The sequence below is a fragment of the Rhinolophus sinicus genome, chromosome 8, assembly GCF_057876585.1.
Source record: "Rhinolophus sinicus isolate RSI-liver-muscle chromosome 8, RSI-T2T, whole genome shotgun sequence".
In the NCBI taxonomy this organism is placed as follows: Eukaryota; Metazoa; Chordata; class Mammalia; order Chiroptera; family Rhinolophidae; genus Rhinolophus; species Rhinolophus sinicus.
Genome location: NC_142508.1, coordinates 32,442,637 through 32,459,343, shown reverse-complemented (window position 1 = coordinate 32,459,343; position 16,707 = coordinate 32,442,637). Strand labels below are relative to the sequence as shown.

Genomic DNA, 16,707 nt, shown 5'->3' with positions numbered 1-16,707 from the left:
GAAAGGCACTCGGCTAGAGGATCGCGGAGTTGCGGAGGACGCGGTAGGGCCGTGTGGTCCCGCAGCGTTCCACCCTGTAGGCGGGTACCGAGATTTCCCGGAGGTGTGTGGAAGAGGAGCCGGTTTCATGTGCGCCCCCTGGGGGTCACTTAGAAAGGTCGGGATTTGGCTTCGGAGGCTCTCGACAAGTTGAGTTTCTGCCTCTGAGGGACCGGTGGGGACTCGGCCTCCGCCGGGAGGATTGCGGCCGAGTCGCCAGCGGCCGGGTCTGCGCCCGACCTGGGGCAGGAGTGCTGCCTTCGTTCTCGGACTAGCGGAGGGGAAGTCGCACCCGGAGCCTGGAGGGTCCTGAGGGACACGGGAACCCCCGCGGGGTCTGGAGTCCCCTTCGCGCGTCCCGCAGCTCTCCGCGCTGCTACCGGGAAATCCTCAGGACAGCTCGCGGCCGCGCCTCTCCGGGCCGGGAAGGGCGCCCCCTGAGGCCGTGTGTGAAAACCGGCATTCGGCCGAAAAGGGGGAACAAAGACTCTGGGGACAGATGGAAACCCAGCTTCGACGGAGTGCCCTTAAAGGCTTGGATGTCTCCTCAGGCTCGCGATTCCCTGCCTTCCAGCTGAGGCACCGGGCTCCGTGGGGTCTGGACTTACAACACGTTCCTCCTGCCACCCACAATGTGCCCAGACCGCACTGCCCCCTCCCGGATGCGACCTCAGATCACACGTAGGTCTACTCACAAGCATGTCTGTTCTGGTTCGGGAGGAAAAGAATTTACCAGCTTCCCTCAGGAAAACGAGAACAGGGAGAGCACAACGCTTTCTTCAGATTAAGGGATTATCTGATATGAAAAAATGAAATAAATGTTGGACATCCTGTTACTCCTAAGGTGAGCGCTTTCTAGGGTCTCCACTGACCGTTCAGGATTCTATTACCAGCACTGTGCTGCCTGTGCATCTGCGGATGCCAGTTCTGAGCCCCTGCAGCTATTCTCTACCTAGCCTTGTGAAGTCACCCTGCACATGCACAGTTTAGGTTTCTGCCAAACACCTTGGTGACCACATATACCTTCAACGCCCATATCCTACTTTCTGTCGGGTCCACCCAGAAATCCCAGCCTCCTGAGCTCTGAGATCTGAGTACACGGTAATCCAGAGTACAGCATGAAACCTTATTTGAAGCAGGAGGAGCCCCTTCTAAAAAGAGATTTACTTGAGTTAGGGAAATTATTTTGTGAGCTGAATAAGAAGAGGAAAATCCCAAAATGACAAACTCCAGTCATATATTACCACTATTCGCTAGTACGTTATATCCACTTCCTGTTGGAGATCTATTCTGCTATGTGGAGTGTACTCAATGGAAACAAAATGGGTTTCTCCCGACTTCATTTGGGGGAATAGAAGACAGACTATGGGTGAAGAAATTTAACATGTGGGCTGCAAGCCTGATTGGGGTGGGCAGTGGAGAAAAAGAGTCAGGGAGCCTCAGGAAATAGAATAGAGCTTTAAGGAGCTAGTGGAGGCAGAGAAACAGTTTCCTTTCAATGGAGTAGGTGTCAGTTCATGTTTATACACTGATGGGAGGTCAGAAAAGAGGGGAAAATAGATTATGAAAAGATAGAAAACAGCAGAAGCAAATTCCTTAAGATGTCAGCATCATTGGTCATTAGGGAAATTCAAATCAAAACCACAGTGAGATATTAGTGTACACCTACCAGGGTGACTTAAAAAAGGAAAAATAAGTATTGCTGAGACTGTGAAGAAATTGGAACTTTTGTACATTTAATATGGGAATGTAAAATGCTGCAATGTGAAAAACATTCTCCAGTGTAATCTCACAAATAACCCATATATTCAGATGGAGAGTTACCTCAAAGTCAAGATCATAAAAATAGACATATAAATCAATGGAACAGAACTGAGAATCCAGAAACCAACTTTTTCATTTATAGTCGATTGATTTTCAACAAAGGAGTCAAGATAGTTCCATGGGGGAAAAGATATCCACATGCAAAAACATGAATTTAGATTCTTATATAATAAAGAATTAACTCAAGAGGTGAAAAGGAGTAAACTGCAGGTATCCTTAACTGCACTGGCTTTGCTGTCCTCTGAGTGTTTCTCGGAATGGCAAGCTCAACTTGTGATAGCAGCGAAAAGAATTTCTTTGAGGATGAATTAGGTGAGGAAAGTGTGATTCTTACATTGGTTCCAGTTAATGAGGAACCTAGTGAAGAACATCAAATAGAACTAAGTGTTTCTTCAACCTCGGAAGCCAACCTGAAGACTCCTAGGACAAATGATAAAGTTTATCTTCCACAAATGAATGAATAGTTCAAAGCTTGCCCAAAACCAGTCTTCCCCCACACCACCAACCATTTTGCCTGCAATTAATAAAATACGTTGGGACACTTTTGTGGAACTGGTACCAACAATTTAATTTGAGGAGTGATGGCAAGAAAATAGAGGTTCATCTGAGATCAAGGAACATGCTTACTCTGAAGAAAAATGAGTGACTAAGGAGTATGGAGACTATTAAGAATATTCCTGAAACACCACAGAAGGCCACATTGCAGTCAAGTTCAAGGAAATGCAAGATGGTGGCCAAGAGAGCAACGAGTTAGAAAAGTTGTAAGATGAGTGAGAGAGAAAGTGACCAATAGAGTTGAAGTGATAATTTCAGCTCAGGAAGCCATTTTGGCAGCAAGGGCAAGAATTGCTGCAAGAGCTGTTTGACATAATGCTGTGAATTCATGCTCCATTCCTACTTCTGCTGTAAACTTCCTGCTGTGAACCTCTAGTATTAGGTGGTATGTGGTCTATAGCAGACACAAAGGGTTGGGTTCATCTGCAGTTCTGTGCAGGTCAGGCCTGGGTAACGGATACTTTCCCATACCCAGACCTGAAAGAGAATATGTTATGCCCTGAATGTGTTAAGAGGATGCTGGAAAGATTAATTACAATAGGGAAAGAGAAACAGCCTGGTTTGAATACACCCATATCATTCCTCTTGGATAGGCCATGTCTTGATAAAGAATAAATGGTGGACGGCTCACAGATAAATGGACTTGTATCCCAGTGATTGCTGTGCTCTGTCCTGGCCATCCTCAGTGTTGCCTGATGCCTTGGGTACAGATGTGAATGTCCGGATTCTGTACTTGAGGTTTGCCAAAAAGTTACTGCCACTACTGCTTCAGGTATTTAGCTATATAGAATATAATTTGGTTTTGTTTTAATTAATAGATTTTTAAAGCAGTTTTAGACTTTTAGAAAAAATAGAGCAGACACTAGACTTCCCAAATACTGCACTCTCCCATTTTCTCTACTATCAGCATCCCACACCAGAGTGGTACATTTGTTGAACCTACATTGATTGACATGTCATTACCATGGAAAGTCCATAGTTTCCATTAGGGTCTACTCTTTGTGTTTTACATTCTATGGATTTTGACAAATTTATAATGACATATCCACCAGTATAGTGTCATGCAAAATAGCTTCACTGCCCTAAAAATTACATACTCCACCTATTCAACACTCCCTACCCACAACCCCTGACCAAGGATATTTTTTCTGTATCCATAGCTTTGCTGTTTCCAGAATGTCTTACAGTAAGAATCATACAGTTGCCTTTTCATATTGACTTCTTTCATAGCAGTATAAATTTAGGATTCCTCCATGTCTTTTCACAGTTTGATAGCCCACTTCCCTTTAGCAGTGAAGAAGTGTGTGTACCATAATTTGTTTATCCATTCACATATTGAATGCCATCTTCCAAGTTTTGGCAATTAGGAATAAAACTGCTATAAACATTTGTGTTCAGGTTTTTATGAACATACATTTTGAATTTGGGTAAATGTCAAGCAGCATGATTTTTGTGATCTTATGTTAAGAGTGTGTTTAGTTTTGTAAGGAACTGCCAAACTGTCTTCCAGAGTGGCTGTGCTATTTTGCATTCCCAGCAGCAATGAATGAGAGTTCATGTAGCTCCGTATCCTCACCAGCATATGGTGTTCTCAATGCTTTGGATATTGACCATTCTAAAATATGTATAGTGATATCTCATTGTTTTAATTTGCAATTCCATAATAACATGATGTGGACAATCTTTTAATATGCTTATTTGTAATCTGTAAATCTTAAGTGAGGTGTACATTCAGGTCTTTTGCCCATTTTTTAAAACCTGGCTGTTCATTTTGTTAAGTTTTAAGAGTTTTTTTGTATTTTGGATAACAGTCCTTTATCAGATAAGTCTTTTGCAAACATTTTTCCCAGTCTGTGGCTTGTCTTCTCATTCTCTTGATTCATTGGTATATTTAGATCATTGATGTTTAAAGTGATTGGTAGAAATAGATTGAGATATTTTTAATTGCTCTCATTTTTTTTATTTCCTTTCTTTTTTTTGTCTTCCCCTTTTTCTTTCCCTTCTCTGGGTTTAATGGAGTGTTTTATGTGGTGCCCATTAATAGAATGAATACTCATTAACAGAATTTAAATTACATATATATATGTATATATATATACATATATACATATATACATATATATATATATATATATATATATATATATATTAAAAAGACTAACACAAAATGGATTATAGACGTAAACATATAACCTAAAAGCTATAAAACAACTCAAGGAAACATTGGATAAAATCTTTGTGCTTTTGTGTTAGTCAGAGATTTTGTAGATACACCACCAAAAGCATGATTCATAAAAGAAAAAAGAAATTAAAATTGTAATTTTACTAACCATTGTCACCCCAATAAACTTTAATTTAAAAAAAAGAAAAGAAATGACTCAATAAGAAAAATGAGGAAAATATTTGAAAGACATTTCATCAAGGAAAATATATGGCTATCAAATGAGCACATGTAAAGATGCTCCATATCATTATTCATTAGGGAATTGCATATTAAAGCCCACAGCAAGATACCACTTCACATCCACTAGCATGGCTATAATTAGACAATGCTAAGTGACCAATAGAGTTCCCAAAGCTGGAACATTTATGCATTACTGCTGGGAATGGAAAATGGTGCCACCGATGTGCAAAGCAACTCTAGAATGTTAAACATAAATTTATATAAACAATTCTACTCCTAGGAGTCTACAGATGAAGAGTGAAAAATGCATGTCCCCATAAAGACTTACATGTGACTGTTCATAGCAGCGTTAAGCATACTAACCAAAAGTGAAAATAATCCAAATGTCTGTAAAACTGAATGGATAAACAAAATGTGGTATATCTGTACAATGGAATACCATTCAGCAATAAAATAGAATGAGCTATTGATATGAAATGCAATATGGATGAATCTCAAGGTGAAGAAGCCAGACAAAAAGGAGTACATATATGGTTTTATTCCATTTATATAAATTCTAGAAAATGAAAACATCCAGAGTGACAAAGTGGATCATTTGTTGCCTGGACATAAGGTGATGGAGAGGTTTTAGGAGTTATAAATACATTCGTTAATTTTAAGTATTTTCTCAGTTGTGTACATGTAACAAGATATATCAAATTGAACACTTTAAGGACAAACAATTTCATCTATGCCAATTATACTCCAATACAACTGTAAAAAATGTAAAAATGAATTTCAAAAAATGTATATATTCAGCACATAACATCTCAAATGTAAGCAAATAATAATTGAAGAGTAAAATTGTGAAGACTGTAAAATGTGTCTTAATTGACACCCTGGGATAGAGGCATGGGAGGAAAAAAGACAGAATATAGATAAAGAGACAGAGAAAGACAGAATTGAGAGAGAGAGAGAATCCTAATTCCAGTAGAGCCAAGACAATATTTGGGATGAAATGTAGGCATTTTCAGAGTTCAGTGTTCAGACATGCAAACGTTAGGTTTCCCCAATGTGAGCCTACCAGACACCCTGTCTGTCCCCCACCTCATCCACCATGTGTCTTTCTGCCTAACCCCCTGAACTTCTTCAACTATCTCCTACCATATGCTTGAGGGCTGTGCAGCCTGAGAACTTCATGGCCTTTCCTATCACAGGCTGCTTGCTGGCTCCCTCCACTCATGCACCTCTCACTAGGTCATCCCAATTTTTTTCTTCTTTCTTTTTGGGACTCCTTGTAACCATATTGTGCTCCCTCTATTTCTATTATCTTTATTACACAATTATTATTCAATACCAATTACAGTGGAAGTGCTGAAGATTAAAAATACATCTTCCTATGGCAGATCATTTTTTTTTTTTTAGCTATTTTGTGCTTTCTATTCCTTTTTTTGTTTGTTTCCTTCAATTTTTTTTTTTTTTATTTTTATTGGGTTAACAGTGTTTTTTTCCCCAGGACCCATCAGCTCCAAGTCAAGTCGTTGTCCTTCAACCTAGTTGTGGAGGGCACAGCTCAGCTTCAAGTCCAGTTGCCATTTTCAATCTAGTTGCAGGGGGCGCAGGCCCACGATCCCATGTGGGAATTGAACCAGCAACCTTGTTGTTAAGAGCTCATGCTCTAACCAACTGAGCTAACCGGCCGCCCCTGTGTCCTTTGATTTTTAGGTGCTCTCCTCAACATGCTTATCTATCTTGCTACTAATTTAAAAAATATTTTCATTCTTTTTATTGTCTTTAGACTTATCTTCCCTGACTAACATTTTATCAGGTTTATTTTTTTTTGTTTTGCTTTTAGCATACCTTGTTTCCCGTGGCTTTTTTTCTTTCCTTAACTCCCTAATTATTTTTATATGCTTATTGAAATATCTTCATTATTTTTTTCCTCTCTTTGTTCTAGATTGCATGGGCTATTTAATATGATTGGGGGGAGGTAGGGATTATGCATTTCTTCCCTCTCTAGTTACTTTATCCTGAATGTACAAAATCCTGTCTCCCATGTATAGAGGAGAGATGTAGTTCAGCCATGTGCTGTTAGATCTGGTGAGTGTATAGTAATGAGGGGTCAGGGTGGACATCCTAGCTGCCTCCACACTAGGTGGCCCTGCTGGTCAGTTTTCAACTTTACATGGCCAGGGAGAAGCGGCACTGGGCAGAGGTGTGTCCATCCCAAGTCGTAGTCCCCCAGTTCTGTAGGATAAGGAGACGATTTGATAGCCCAGGGGCCACAGGGTCACTGATCAGTTTGACTTTCTCATATCCTCTTGCCATTGAAGACTGGAGCAGTGAAGGAAAGCAGCAACTGCCCCAACATGACATAGGTGACAAATTAAAGTGCTTTCTCAACTCCTCTCTTCCGTGTAGCCTTTGGCTCTCATCCAGAAAGCCTGAAGGAAGCCTCGATTTCCCCAGGGTTTTCTCACAGGACTTTGCTAGTTTCTGACATCTGAGTTTCCCTTTCTAACTTCTGATTTTTCTCTGGTGATTTGGGGACATAGCTAGCTGCCCATCTGTCTGTTCCTCGAGGCTGTGTTGAATTAGACTCTCCGTAATTCCCTCTAATCTGATCCCCACCCCATTGCTGCCACACCATTTTGGGGGCTTTACCTTTTCTTGCTGGAATATCATTTCAATTGGACACATACTGAATGAGACCTTCCAAGTGCTGGGTTCTGTGTAGGCCACTGATGAATAATATGGTGGGCAGCATAACAGATGAAAATCCCTGCCCTCCATTTGGCTAAATTCCATGGTGTGGGGAAGAGGAGCAATCAACAGAAAACAAAGATATGTAGGCAGAATGTTAAGATTGCCTTATGGTGATAGGAATAAGGAGAAAAATTAGCAGATAGGTTGCATAGGGACTTTGGGGTACGGTTTGAAACTTTCGGAAGCATGTCCAGTGTAGTTGTCACAAAGGAGATGTTTGAACAAAGACCTGAAGGGAATATAGGGGGAGCTGTGTGGGTAACTGGGGATGGTGTACCATGCAAAGGGAGGAGATGATAAAGGGATGGCAGTGAAGCTGCTGAGTTCCAGACACTCTGGGTGGTCTGTGAGGCTGGAACAGAGCAAACAAAAGTGGGGAGAGGAGGAGCTGAGGTGGACAGGACATGGAGGCCAGGCAAACAGGGTCTCTAGGCCACTGTTAGGCATCTGGCTTCTACCCCAAGTCAGTGCTGCTTAGAGTGTGGTCAGTAGAACATGCCCATCCTCACTCTCCCCTCTGTGAGGTTAGAGTGGAAACTGAGAACAATTGAAGCAGAGCCTGGTTGGGACCCCTATAGTAGATGCCTCATCACATCTACCCTAGCCTCACCTTTTCTTGACCTACCTATAGCTTAACAATAGATCATCCATCCCTCTGCAGCTTGAGCTTGCAATGTCCCATCACACTCAGTTCCCTGTTTTAGAAAATTACCCTGAAATTTATGAGCAATACCATTAGGCTTATCCATCATTGTTCCTGGGTTGCTGATGCCACCAGACAACCATGTTGCCAGAGGGAAGGCTCCAGGTAGATCCCTGGAAGCCTCATGTGACCTCTGGAGTGACGCCCAGATTTTCCCTTAAATACCCTCTGCAGGTCTGAGAATGTTAAGGCAGTTTTTGAAGGTGTTAACCTGCTGCCTTCTCAGATCAATGGTGCTCAGACAATAAATACTTATCCTATTGCCCAACTCCTGTGTTGGTCTACTGGCTGAGGGGCACAGGCAGCACAAGCCCTGGATTCAGTTTGCCTCTGGTTTCACAATCATTTAGAAACCACAACAAGTTGAGAGTCTGTTAAATCTAATGATATCAAAGGACTTCCATTATGTATGGCTTTCTTTTCTGGTTAGTTTTCTATTTCTAATAAGTCATTGGCATTGCATCTTGTGAGAGTGTGTCCATGATAGATGGGAAGGAGTGGGTGGTGTGGGGATGGGCAAGTGCTTCACCAGAAGCAGTTGGGAAGTTCTGCCCTGAGTGACTGTAAAATCACCTAGGACTTCCACAATGATGGGGGACATGGTCAGACTTGGTTGTAACAAGGTCCCTCTTGTGGTATCTTTGAGAATAGACTGAAGACTGGCAGGAGGTGAGGAGGCCAGTCCCTAGCTGACCTCAATAATCTAGGGGAGAGAGAGGTTACTCTGCTGAGGGTCCTGGCTGTGGAGGGGTGAAAAGTGGTTTGACTCTGGATATAACTTGAAAATAGAAGACAGACAGATTAGGTTGCTGTACAGGTCCCTTCCTTGTCCAATACAATTCCTTTGCTCCCCAAACTCCCGCAGCTTCTGCGGGGTGGTCTCTCACCCACATGAGTCAGGAAGTAGAAGTGCTGAGTTTCATAGAATCTCTTTCTGTTGCCTTTTTTCCTACTCAGTAAAGGATGCCCCTCCCAGCCACCTTTTCAAACCAGGAGGCTGTCACCATTGTAACTTTATCTTCACCCTCAGTCCTTACAAGTCTGTCAAACATCATGTGTTTCTCAACATAAATAAGCACTGATCTCTCCCTTCCCACTGAAACAATCTTAGTTCCATCCCCTGTGGTCTCTTTGCTTGACTAGGAACCCCTCGTCTGTGTTCCTGGGGCCCCTCTGACTCACCAGCCTGGGATTGGCAGAGGAGGAGAGAACATGCACCTCGTTCTCTGCTACACTTGCAATCACCAGTCTCAGAAAATTAAAAGGGTTAGCAAGTTTGTAGACGACTCACTTGACCGGAATTTATGTGAGACTGATGCTCATCTCTGCATTCCCAATTAGTGTGAATGTTGGTACATCTCACTGCAGAAATGGGAGTGTGTTTGATGATGGCCTCTTGCCCCAGGCCCAGGGGGTTATATACTAGGTATTAGAGCTGGAGTTGGAGCAGGATGAAAATGACATCAGGGATTCATCAACAGGCAGATTTTATCCAACCACATCTTTACAAGTAATTGCATCACTGACCCATGCCCCATAAAAGGGAGGAGCCTTGGGAAGTCACTTCAGATGAACCCACTGCAGAAAGGCAGTCACACAGCAGCTCAGCCTTGGGTTCAGGATTACCCAGTTTGAAGTTGTGTGTTCTCCAGGAGATGAGTTTCTTGAATGAAAGAAAACTTTCTAATTGTGTGTTCATGTTTTGTGCATGTGCATGTGGATGTAATTTTCTTTTTTGGGGGGATTCCTAGGTAAAAAGATATGGGGCTTTTTCAGGAAGTGGATATAAGTTTTTTTGATAGCTGCTGTGACCTTAAAAACTTGCTGTTGTAGATTCTGTAAAGCCTGGCCTGATTGAAAGAGTTTTCCTGCAAATCTTTGTATGACTCTGTTGCCTTGTTAATTTTATATTTCTAGTAATTCATTTTTATGGCATCTTTTGAAAGTGTTGGTGTCATGCAGGGACCCGGGTCCCACTCCCTGCACAAGAACACAGGATATGGTGAGGCCAAAAAGGAACACCAATGGAGCCATGGATAGGGGGTTCATACCACTGTTCTAGCTGGTGGCTGGGTTGGAGAAACAGGAAGCAGGATCCACACGATCTGCAATCTGCCATCTGCTTCTCTACCAACTAACCAACACCCTAGCGTAATGGCAGTTATAGTAGTGGCTAATGGCTAACTGGTTACAGCTGATGGCCAATCAGTCACAGATGATGGCCACCTACTACCCGAGCCAGCACCTTTCCACATGAGGTCGAGAGCCTGGAAACTACTCTCCTGGCTCTGTCCCCACAGTTGGTGTCATGCAGGGCAGCATACGGAGTCTCTGGTCCCGCTCCCCACATAAGAAATCAGGATATAGTGAGGCCAAAAAGGAACACGCACGGAGCCATAGATGGAGGAGTCATACCACTATATTCTCGCTGGCAGCGTCCGCCTCTCTGCAATCCGCTCTTGCTAGCTCAGCCATCATCTTCTTGCTAGCCCCCATTTTCTGCTAGCATAGCCACAGCCGTTATATTAGTGGCCAATGGCTCACTGGTTAAGCTGACGGTCAACTAGCCACAGCTGATGGCCATCCAATCACAGTTGATGGCCATTTACTACCTGAGCCAGCAACTTTCCACATGAGGCCGAGAGCCTGGAAACTGCACTCCTGGCTCTGTCCCCACACTCCACCCCTACAGGGTCTCGCCTCACAATCTACGTGACAAGCATCTTCCGCGAGGGGCTCTGTGCGAGGAGCCTCAAGGTGAATGCAATATCCTGGACACAGCCAGGTTTTCTCAGGGCACCACCAGTCCTTCTGGGCATAGCCAGACTTCCTGAACTCAGCCAGGGGTCTCAGAGCACTGCCACTCTCTCTGGGCACTGCCAGACTTCCTGGATTCAGCCAGGGCTCTCAGGGCACTGCCACTCTCTCTGGGCTCAGCCAGACTTCCTGGACTCAGCCAGGGCTCTCAGGGCACTGCCACTCTCTCTGGGCACAGCCAGGGTTCTCAGTGCCCCGCTAGTCTTTCTCACATATTCTCCACGGCGGCTGGTCGAGACACAAAAGCAAACATCTGCCAGTTCCACCACATGGTGGTACGTTCTCAAGCAAAAAGTCAAGCTGTCCATTAAATTAGGGATAGAAGGCAATTCACCATAGTCCATAGTCATTCACCAGGGCTGTCCTGGGAGTGAGGGAAGACCTTGACCTCACCCTCAGCTCCCACGGAGGACTCAGCAAGCGTTTCCTCCTCGGACTACAAGTCCTGCATCCAGGCTGCTTCAGCAAGCACTTACCAGCCCACAGAGCCACAACGACCTTCGCTTTCTCTGGCCTGTGCTGGTTGGGGAACCATCCATGTCTTTCCACCCCTCCACGGGGGTCCAGCTCTCTGGCAGCTGCTCCTCCTGGTCTTCCTGGGACTGAGTGTTCATACGCACAAACTGCTCCACCGCCCTTTGGAGAGCTTTGGCCGGCACCATACCCTGCTCGCTGCGCCATTTGTCATGCAGGGAGTCATGCAGGGTCTCTGGGCCCACTCCCCACATAAGAATGCAGGATATGGTGAAGCCAAAAAGGAACACCCACAGAGCCATAGGTAGGGGAGTCATACCACTATATTCTCGTTGGCGGCATCCACCTCTCTGTAATCCGCTCTTGCTAGTTCAGCCATCATCTTCTTGCTAGCCCCCATTTTCTGCTAGCATAGCCACAGAAGTTATATTAGTGGCCAATGGCTCACTGGTTACAGCTGACGGCCAACTACCCACAGCTGATGGCCATCCAATCACAGTTGATGGCCATTTACTACCTGAGCCAGCAGCTTTCCACGTGAGGCCAAGAGTCTGGAAACTGCACTCCTGGCTCTGCCCCCACAGTTGGTCTTTGGGGTGAGAGTGGAGGCTAAAATTTAAATTGTAAATATCAGATATTTAGAGCCTTACTCATTGAGCTTCAGTGACAACTCTGAAAGCTAGGTGCTTTTAGAGTCCTGTGACACAGATGGGGACCTCATGGGTACCTTGCCTGAGTCAAGCAGCTGGTTCCACATTGGACCCTGGCAGTCTGTTTTTGAATTCCAAGCTCTTAACCACAATGTTCCACAGCTGGGTCCCTGTGAGATGAAGTGCATGTCTGCAAGGGTGACCATGTGTGTCTGAGTTAGTCCTGAAGAAAAGAATTTGTGGGGAGACCCAGAAGAAGTAGAGGGCCTGGGATCTACAGTGTCCCTGGATATAGGGAACCAGCCACAACACCTAAGATGGGTGTGGAGGTGTGAGAGCAGGCCCTGGCAAGGCCCCCTAGTAATAGAAAAGACTTAGTGTCATGCGGGAGACCCTGCTCGCTGCACCATTTGTCGTGCAGGGCGGCCTGCGGGGTCTCTGCTCCCGCTCCCCATACAAGAACGCAGGATATGGTGAGGCCAAAAAGGAACACCCACGGAGCCATAGGTAGGGGAGTCATACCACTTTATTCTCTCTGGCGGCACTATACTCTCACTGGAGGCTGGATACACACTGTCCGCAAACCGCCATCCACGCTTGCCAGCCCAGCCGCCATCTTCTTGCTAGCCCCCATTCTTCCTCCTCTCTCCCTCTCTCTGCTAGCGTAGCCACAGCAGTTATATTGTGGCCAATGGCTCACTGGTTACAGCTGACGGCCAACTAGCCACAGCTGATGGCCATGCAATCACAGTTGGCCATTTACTACCTGAGCCAGCACCTGTCTATGTGAGGCCGAGAGCCTGGAAACTACTCTCTGGGGCTCCGCCCCCACACTCCACCCCTACAGGCTCTCGCCTCACAATCTACGCGACAAGCGTCTTCCGCGAGGGGACCTGTGCGAGGAGCCTGGGGGGTGAATGCAATATCCTGGACACAGCCAGGCTCTCTGGGCACAGCCAGGGTTTCTCAGGGCACCACCAGTGCTTCTGGGCACGGCCAGACTTCCTGGACTTCTTAGGGTACCACCTGTCTTCCCGGACACAGCCAGGGTTTCTCAGGGCACCACCAGTACTCCTGGGCACGGCCAGACTTCCTGGACTTCTTAGGGTACCACCTGTCTTCCCGGACACAGCCAGGGTTTCTCAAGGCACCACCAGTACTCCTGGGCACGGCCAGACTTCCTGGACTTCTTAGGGTACCACTAGTTTCCCCGGGCACAGCTAGGATTTCTCAGGGCACTGCCACTTTCTCTGGGAACAGCCACACTTCCTGGACACAGCCAGGGCTTTCAGGGCACTGCCACTCTCTGTGGGCACAGCCACACTTCCTGGACACAGCCAGGGCTCTCAGGGCACTGCCACTCTCTCTGGGAACAGCCCGACTTCCTGGGCACAGCCAGGGTACCTTCAGGGCTCAGCCAGACTTCCTGGACTCAGCCAGGGCTCTCAGGGCACTGCCACTCTCTCTGTGCCTCTCAGGGTACCCTGCTGGAACAACAGCGACTCACAATCAAGGTGCTTACATATTCTCAATGGCGGCCAGTCAAGAGACAAAAGCAAATATCCCCCAGTTCCACTAACAACAGTTCCCAAACAAACAGTCAAGCGGTCCATTAAATTAGGGATGGAAGGCAATTCCCCATAGTCCATAGTCATTCACCAGGGCTGTCCTGGGGGTGAGGGACGACCTTGACCTCACCCTCATCTCCCATGGAGGACTCAGCAAGCGTTACCTCCTGGGACTATAAGTCCTGCATCCCGGCTGCCCGAGCAGGAACCTCCCGGCCCACAGGGCCGCAATGACCTTCGCTTTCTCCGGCCTGTGCTGGTTGGGGAACCGTCCACATCTTTCCACCTCTCCACGGGGCTCCATCTCTCCAGCAGCTGCATGGCTTTTCCTGTGCTGGTGGGAGAACCGTCCACGTCCTCCCACCCCTCCACGGGGGTCCAGCTCTCCGGCAGCTGCTCCTCCTGGTCTTCCTCAGACTGAGTGTTCACACGCACAAACTGCTCCACCACTCTTCGGAGAACTTTGGCCGGCACCATACCCTGCTCGCTGCGCCATTTGTCGTGCTGGAGACCCTGCTCGCTGCGCCATTTGTCATGCGGGAGACCCTGCTCGCTGCACCATTTGTCGTGCAGGGCGGCCTGCGGGGTCTCTGCTCCCGCTCCCCATACAAGAACGCAGGATATGGTGAGGCCAAAAAGGAACACCCACGGAGCCATAGGTAGGGGAGTCATACCACTTTATTCTCTCTGGCGGCACTATACTCTCACTGGAGGCTGGATACACACTGTCCGCAAACCGCCATCCACGCTTGCCAGCCCAGCCGCCATCTTCTTGCTAGCCCCCATTCTTCCTCCTCTCTCCCTCTCTCTGCTAGCGTAGCCACAGCAGTTATATTGTGGCCAATGGCTCACTGGTTACAGCTGACGGCCAACTAGCCACAGCTGATGGCCATGCAATCACAGTTGGCCATTTACTACCTGAGCCAGCACCTGTCTATGTGAGGCCGAGAGCCTGGAAACTACTCTCTGGGGCTCCGCCCCCACACTTAGTATTAGGCTTTTTCCTCAGAACAAGGGAGAGTGACATGTATGTAACCTGAGAAAATTATCATTATATTAAGGTATCTGGTAGCTTGTAACAAATGGATTAGAAAAAGGGAAGAATGTATTCAGTTTTCTCCTGGAGTTTTGGATTCACCTTTGCCTGTTATTGATCAGATAAAGGTGGTTAATCTGATCAGACAGCTAGATGAGATTAACACAAAATGTGAAATCAGTTTTCTGGGCTCCTGTACTCCCACCAATCCCTAATCCTTTGTTTTCTGGTATAAAATTCTTTTAAAAATGCAAATCCTTGAGTTACTAACCATACATAAAATGGAAAAGTACATAAAAATAGTAAGTTATATAGAAAATGGATTTAATCATTTTTTATCAATTTGATCTTCCAAGTGTTATGTGTGCAGTTGCCCATGTAATGTGATTTGCTTGAAGCAGAAACCAATGTTGCTCACAAGGAAGAGTAACTTTATGGAGAAAAAAATGCAAAAAGTGATGAGGGGAAGTCTCCTAAGAAATACGTCGCTGGACTGACCAGATGGTATAGCTAGAGTGGCCAGACAGATGTCTGTGCCCGAGTAGGACTTTTCAGCATAGAGGACTCATTTGTGTGGATTCTGGGCTATCTTTTCTATTATACTCACTTTTCTGTACTTTTTATAATACTTGACTTTCCTACAATAATTAAAATAACATACATTAGATGAGATTATTGCCTTCATTTAATTGCATCCTTAGTGTCCTATTTTTCATAAATCAAGTGATTCTGTATATATCGCTCTGTATTGGGACATCATTCTGTTGCTCTGTTTGTCTATCTTTAAGCCACCATGACACTATCTTAATTGTTAGCAGTAGTTGAATAATAAAATTTTATTATCTGGCTGTGTAAATCCTCCAATTTTTTTCTTCAGAAATATCTTGTCTATTTTTTGGCCTTTAGATATCCATGTCATTTTGGAATCACTTTGTCAATTTTTACACATACATACAAATTTACTGGATTTTCCTTGAAATTACATTGAATATATAAATCACTTTGCAGAGAACTGATACTTTCTACAATATTGAGTCTTTCAATCAATCCATAAACATGGCATTTCTTTCCATGTCAATATTTTGTGTTGTGTATGAGTTGACATCTTGCATATCTTTCATTAGATTTGTTCCTAGACATTTGGTGTTAGTAATAGAAGTGATAACTTTTTTACTTTAATTTATCTGCTTGTCTTATTATAGAAATTGATTTTGGAATATTGACCTGTATCAGGCATCTAGTCTAATATTCGTAAAATATTTTGAATTTTTCTTCAAACAAAATCAGGCCATTTATAAATAATAGTTGACATATTTTCTGATCTTATTTCGCTGGTTAGGTTCCAGTTTAATGTTGTGTAGAGTTGACAATGGGCTTCCATCTCTGAGTCTCAAGGACAAAACTTTTAAGAATGATTTTTTCTGTAGTTATTCTGTTTCTAGTTTACTAAATGTCTTTCTCACGATTGAGTACTGACTTTATTGAGCATGTTCAATGTATCTACTAAAATGATAGCATGTTCTTTCAAATCTGTGTGGTAAATCACACTGCCTTTTGAAATTTAACCCAACTTGCATATAGAAGATAAAATCCACTACTCATGTGGTATTATTTTCCTTACATATCACTGGGTTTGATTTGCAAATATTTAGTTTTGAATTTCCAAATCTATGGTCATGAGTACTGGCCAGAAGTGTTCCTTTCCTTAATGGACTTAAGGTTTTGTTATCAGGAAGATTAATTAATTTATTAACCTCATTAATTAACAGAGGAGCATCTCCTCTTTCTGTACTCTGGGAGAATTTTGGTAAGATTCGAGTTATTTCTGTTGTAAATGTCTTATAAAATTTACATATGAAGTAATCTGGTTCTGAAATTTATGTTTTATTTTT

General features: G+C 44.6%; 1 pseudogene across 1 annotated transcript; it reads left to right on the top strand.

Annotated features, from left to right (window-relative positions):
- The first annotated feature begins 1,579 nt into the window (after positions 1 to 1,579).
- LOC109437563 (developmental pluripotency-associated protein 2 pseudogene) lies at positions 1,580 to 6,545 on the top strand (annotated as a pseudogene). The gene has a single exon (XR_016022164.1). The product of XR_016022164.1 is annotated as a developmental pluripotency-associated protein 2 pseudogene (transcript).
- The last annotated feature ends 10,162 nt before the right edge of the window (positions 6,546 to 16,707 follow it).